This window comes from Typopeltis vanoorti, chromosome 8, assembly GCF_054136105.1.
Source record: "Typopeltis vanoorti isolate ZY-2024b chromosome 8, IOZ_Tvanoo_1.0, whole genome shotgun sequence".
In the NCBI taxonomy this organism is placed as follows: Eukaryota; Metazoa; Arthropoda; class Arachnida; order Uropygi; family Thelyphonidae; genus Typopeltis; species Typopeltis vanoorti.
In genome coordinates this window covers 3,008,848-3,015,000 of record NC_143556.1, presented here as the reverse complement: position 1 = coordinate 3,015,000, position 6,153 = coordinate 3,008,848, and the positions used below count along the sequence as shown (strand labels likewise).

Genomic DNA, 6,153 nt, shown 5'->3' with positions numbered 1-6,153 from the left:
CTTCTCCGTCTCTCCTCAGACGAGCCATTCCATTCCATCCCCGCACCACTCCACCCCTTTCTTGACTACATTCATTCTTAACTTCAATGGATTCCCCTTTCGTCCTCTCCACATCCTTCGTAAAATGAAAATTCATTTTATTGGTATCCCGTATGCCCGTTTTAAAAGTTTGCGGAGGGTCTCTACGTCACTCTTTCTCCTGCTTGCTAACGGCTGCAATCTACAAATTCTCAATCTCTCCTTAGAATCTAAATTTCACAGTCCAAAATCATTTTTACCACTCAGTCATGCACCATATTGGCATCACCTCGGAAGCCAGAAGACCAGATCTGTACACAATAGTCCAGTGTGTGGACTCATCAAAACTTTATGAAGAGACAAATGTCCTTTCCTTGTTCTTGCGTATATTTATATATGCATTTTTTTTTTTTTTTTTTTTTTTTTTTGGTTAACGTGTAGAAGCGAGCGCCCACGGACAATCACTGCATGCCCACGGTTTAACCTTTTTTGAAGGGAGGGGTTGGATAGGGCGTGTTTGTGTCCATGTATTGGTGTTTGAGAGGAATTTGTTTTCGTTATAGTTTTTTTTTTTTTTTGAGTAATTTCCCTCTAATTTTTCGTCTCGCTATAACATTTATATAGCGACTATTTCAGTTCTCTGTATGTTCCTAGATTTCTGTCTTTGAATGGCAGTTTGTTGACGACGTCAGGTATGTCGAAGCTTCTGGTGGCTTTTCCGTAGTGATAATTATACGTGTATGTTATGTAATTTTTTGACTGTGGTCTTGTTATCCAATATGTTGTTCTGGTTACTCTGTAGGTTGGATTGAAGTAATGTTTCATCATGACTATGTAGTGGTTTAAGTGCTTCACCTCAAATATTCAGTGTTCTGTCCTTGCTGCCGGTGTAGAGAGCAGCCGTGTAGGGAACAAAGAGAACAGCCTGTGGACTGTTCTCTTTGTTCCCAGAATATTAATTTTACCGTTTTATTTTGCAACGATTGTAACCTGTTAAGTTTGTAGTCTGCGCAAAAGGCGTATGATGTAATTGTATCATAAAATGTTTTCACATAATGCTTTATAGATTAGTATTTTTATGTGTGTCGGAGGAATGTCTTTTAATCGGTATAGTTTGCTTGCTATCATCCCGAGTTTGTTGTGTAGATAATTTGTATGGCCATTCCAACTTTCATCAGCATCGAAGTGAAGTCTGAGATAGCGTGTTGTTTTCGCCTGTGTGATGGTTGTGGTTTTAGGATGAACGCTTTGTGTATAGGAGGTTGGATGTCGGATACCGAGATATTTAATTTCTGTTGGTAGGGTAAATAAAAACAGACTAGATAAGATAAAAAATGCAGATATAAGAAAACAATGTGAAATACAAGCAATAAACAATTGGTGTCAACTCGAAGAATAAAATGGATTGAACATGTGGAGAGAAGTGAAGATAGAATAAGAAAACAAGTGCATGGTTGGAAACCAAAGAATAAAAGAAGAACAGAAAGGCCTAGAAAAAGACTAAAAGATACCAGTAAAGAAGATGAAGTCTTGGTCGCAACAGATATCATATCTTATGCGTGAAGAAGAAGACTTTTTAGGGAAAGTTGGAATTGTTAAACAGAATAGGAGAAAGAACTCTCCACAGCTTGGTGCTCCATAGCTAAAGTGGTACCTCTTTGCTGTGCACTGATCCTATACCTGTGATCTACTTTCTGTTTTCCATGTGTGCTTTGAACTACTGGAGTAGACGACCTCCGATTCCGATATGCGTTAGTTTGTTCAACGAGGTTATGTATATTAGTATCAAACGTTTTGTTAGGCCAATAAATACGATTAATACAATTCTGTTTTTATGTTTGTTCTGTCTGTGATTCTAGGAATGTTATTGTTCCTTTATTTTATTTAATTTTATTTTTGAAAACCATACCATTGTGTTTTGGGGATGATTTGGAATTTTTCAATGTATGTGGAGAGTGCAATACACAATTCGCAATTACCGACAATGTGGCGATGGGTCTGTGATTACTTATAATATTTATTTTTCCGTGTTTGTGTATGGTGTGATTAATGCAGTCTTTAGTGTTTCAGGTGCGTGTCCCGTTTCGAAGATTTTATTTAACAGTTTTAATATAACTGGACTTAGGTTAGCTGAGTGTTTTTTGATGTATCTTAGTCCGATTCCATCTATTTCTGGTCCTTTGTTAGGGTTAATTTGTTGAATTGCAAGAGACAGTTCTTCTTTTGTTACCGTGGGGAACCACACCGACTGGGTTGCTCTGGTCCTAGTGGAGAATATTTTTTTGTGTGAGGAGAAAATGTTTTCTGCAATTTTTGGACAGAGTTCACAAAGTGCTGATTAAAATAATAATAATAATAATAATAATAATAATAATAATAATAATAATAATAATAGTAGTAGTAGTAGTTATGCATGCGAATATGGATATGGACACAGGTTTCGGAATCTGGATTACTTTTTTGATGTAGAGATGAGATTCCATCGCATTCTATAAAAGCCTAACTTTAGCTGGGAGTTCCTAATGTGTGCCTTTTAGCAAAGCACGGCAGGGGCTGTTTGAAAGGCACCACCCCTGCATTGCGGATGCAAAGTCTTCAGATTGGGCAATTTTTTTTTTCCTTCTCTTATTAAGAGCCTTTTGATTTGCGAAGAGGCTTCAACTAACGGAAAGGTGCTAAATTATAATTTTCTTTAATCTATCGAACCCTCTTCTAGGAAGGAAAGATCGTGTTGGAATAAAGTTTTCATCATTTCAAGCATTTTAAAATTTCGTTCTTTCAGGATCTTCAGGTTGCTGGAACGCAAGGCCTGTTGAACAAAGGGGCCTATTGGAGCAGGAAGAGAATGGGGAGGATCATTTTTGATTTCTATCACCGCAAATATGAAGACGTTATCGTCTCTATCACGAGTAACGACGACTCCGTTTTGCCCGAGGGGTAAGTGAGAAACAATCTACTCTGCATGGCTGCGGTTAGTTGTAGAAAGAAGGGAGAACGCTGTACTATCGAGAGAGAGAGAGAGAGAGAGAAATAAAATACCGAACCTTTTTAGATGACAGCCCATGCATCATGCAGAAAACTGCACCGAGGCCGCGCTCCTCGAAGAAAAAGAAAAAAAATTAACCCTCCATCTCGGTGGCAGCACCCACCCATTGAGAAGGCAGCCAAACGAACAAATGCAACTGAACGGAGGCGTGTCTGAAAGGGTGGCCGAAAGAAAGAACTTGCAGGCTGTGAGAGTTTGGGAATGTTTTTTAAGGTAGTTTCGTAAAGTGAAAAATTCTCTCGCTGTCTGCAGTGATGCCGAATTGCATTTACTCGTATTGTCACACCATTTTTCTTTCTTTCTTTTTCTTTTTTAGTGCACAGCTCAGGCGGCGTCCGATTACACACTCCACATGGACGTCTTTTTCAATGCGTCCATCACTAATCTCTGCTTTTCTTTCTTTCTTTTTCAGGACTTCGGCTGGAGTCCGCTACGGAGCTTTGCAGAAGTGATCCGGTGGCGATTAATCATTCCTGGAAATGTCCTTCTTCGGCAGATGGCGCTGCTGTGACGTACAAAAAGAAGATCAGCTTTTCCACTGTTACGTGTCTGAAGCAGGGAGGAAGCCTCTCTCCGGTGTCCGAAAGAAGTCTTCACACAACGACCGCAACAACGTGAATGTTTCGCGATGAAGTCGTCATCGCTACTTCAGTGACTTCACTCTCGCAGAATTATTCTCGGTAATGAAATTTTTTTAAGAAGCCCCCACTTCTGACCCACTTTTCATTGGTGCTCGTCGACATCAAAGAAAACAAGTGCGTTCATCTTCTCTGTAGTTGAGTTCCTTCTCGTGCAACACTCGGAGGTCGACGTCGAACGTCGTTCTGGGGAAGTGAACTCATCTCGTCGGGGTTGACGTTCAGACTTCACGTTACGACCTTCATCATGCTGCAGATAAAAATGTTCTCTCGTTTTGTGCACCGCCAGAACAGTCCATGGACGGGGGGGAGGGATTCCACGATCATCTGATCGGATTAGCACGGATTTCTTTTTTAACTTAGCGTGATCCGGGACATGCAAGGTCATCGGTTTGGTTTTGGCCTTGCGTGAACATTTAGTGTTCGTATCATTCGTTTCTTTCGTGTCCGACCAGCCGTCGTCAGTAGGCCAACAGAACATCCGTAGAAAGACGTGTCCCCTCCCGTTAGAAGGAGCATTTGGAAGCATTCGTTGCCGATTGAAGGGAGTTTCTTCGACAGCAGAAGATACGCATCAAAATTCGCATTCGAAAGACGAGAGAGAGTTTCGGGGGCTGCCTGGATGGAATGTGGACTCAACTTCCCGTTTCCTTGGCTAACGGGGATGTTGCAATCACGGAAGCGTTCCGCCTTCCTGAGCTAGTACGAGTATTAGCCGCTCTTACAAGGGATAGACGGACGGCATGCAACGGACCAGCCCCTGTATTGCGTGATGACCATGAAATTTGTTGCTGGTCGGTCTGTGTGTTTGTGTGTGTGTGCGTGCGTGCGTGCATTTCAGACGTGTACATAAAAAAAACTGCAAAGTCCTTTTTAACACTCGCTGTAACTTCGCTTTAATAAACTGGTTCGACTAACTGGATGCAAATGAACTCCTTTCACACAGAAATATTTCAGGTCGATCGCATCACCTCCTCCTTTTCCACAGGAGAAGCTTAAATTGCAATTAAAAAAAAAAAAAACAGCACAATTACCCGCAAATCCACGTCCACAATATTCTCCATCACAACCATTAACGCACGGAGAAGTTTCTTTATTATATTCATTATTTTTCTTTTTTCTTATTTATTTAGGTATCAGGCAGAAAGATCTTGAGATGATTCTTGAAGAGGGAAGTCGTGATTGGGCTTAAGGAAAATGGAATTCGGAAGCTTATTCTTAAAAATAGAGGCAATGGAACGAAAGATGGGAATGAGAAGTTGGGGGTTAAGTTTGAAGTTTGAAATTGATGTTGAATGAAATACTTAATTAAAAAGATCAAATGCAGAAAGAAAGCATCCGTGAGATAGAGATTGGGGTGGGGAAGGCCCAGAGAAAGGGGCATTTTTAAGCGGATTGTCTGCTTTTGGGTACAATCGAGAATTCTTACGGAGGTTTAGATGTGATCCTCCGATTTGGAATTTACAGAGTGTCGAGGTGCTCCGGCGAGTAATGTCTTCAGTTGGGTGAGACATCAAATTTTGGTGAGGATAAGGAGCTTAGGGGGTCGATGTGCGTGTGTGTGCTCGCGCGTTAATAAGAAGGGATTGAGGTGTAAAGCAGCACAAGAGGAGAAATTTCAAAGGTTAGACAAATTGACACGAGACCTTTCTTCAGAGGAATAAGACAGGACCGCATTTTTGAAGTACTGAAGTCACCACGTTGCCTTTGGTCATCTGGAAAATGATAAGGAGATCGGTGCTCAAGACACTCACTATGAAATATCTCGAAAAGTGAATCATTTGAACGGGAATGACTGTCAAGTGAAAGAAAGAAATGGAGTGTGCTCTTTCTCTCTCATAAGCAGAGCCATGAACGAGATTTCAGGTCATTGATGCCTTCGGGGATGATGCCATCCCCTTCAATTAGGACAGCAGTATGTAGTGCAAACCACTGTACCACTTGTGTTGTCCAAAGGTGTACGATGAACGCTAATAGATCAGCTGAGGTCTATTAGCTGACGGAATCCGTTTTGCGGGTCACTAATTACTTGTAATTACGGGAGTTTGTAGAAGGCTGACTTTTATCACTTTTTATTTTTTTTTTTTTTCGGAAAGAGCTGAGTATTTGCTTATTTCCATGCTGTACGGTAGATGCCAGTCAAGTAGGAAAAATTGAGGAGATGATGATGAAGGTTAATTGTTCATTGCAGAGCAAATAAAGGAAACAGCATCGGGTTCACAGCCATCTGTGTGCTGAATCTTTTTCTTGGACTGCATTGGCACACTTGTTGGAAAACCATTTCTTGGACAGTGGCAAGGGATTTATTTACTTATTTGTTAATAAAAAAAAAAAAAAACGAGAGTGCAGTGGAATTAACTGGATAAGGATATCGCATCGATTAAATGTAATGGTGAATGAATGACCTCTGCTTTCAGTTCCCAACAGTTTAAAAATTATCCTCTGAAAAGA

At 40.7% G+C, this 6,153-nt stretch overlaps 1 protein-coding gene across 1 annotated transcript in view; it reads left to right on the top strand.

Moving 5' to 3' along the window:
- The window catches only part of LOC150103681 (uncharacterized), a 46,171-nt gene extending 41,552 nt beyond the window's left edge, over window positions 1-4,619 (top strand). The window contains exon 2 of the mRNA XM_090397052.1: window positions 3,477-4,619. The gene's annotated coding sequence lies outside the window, so the exon portion shown is untranslated. The remainder of the gene's footprint in view (window positions 1-3,476) is intronic.
- Window positions 4,620-6,153: the final 1,534 nt, after the last annotated feature.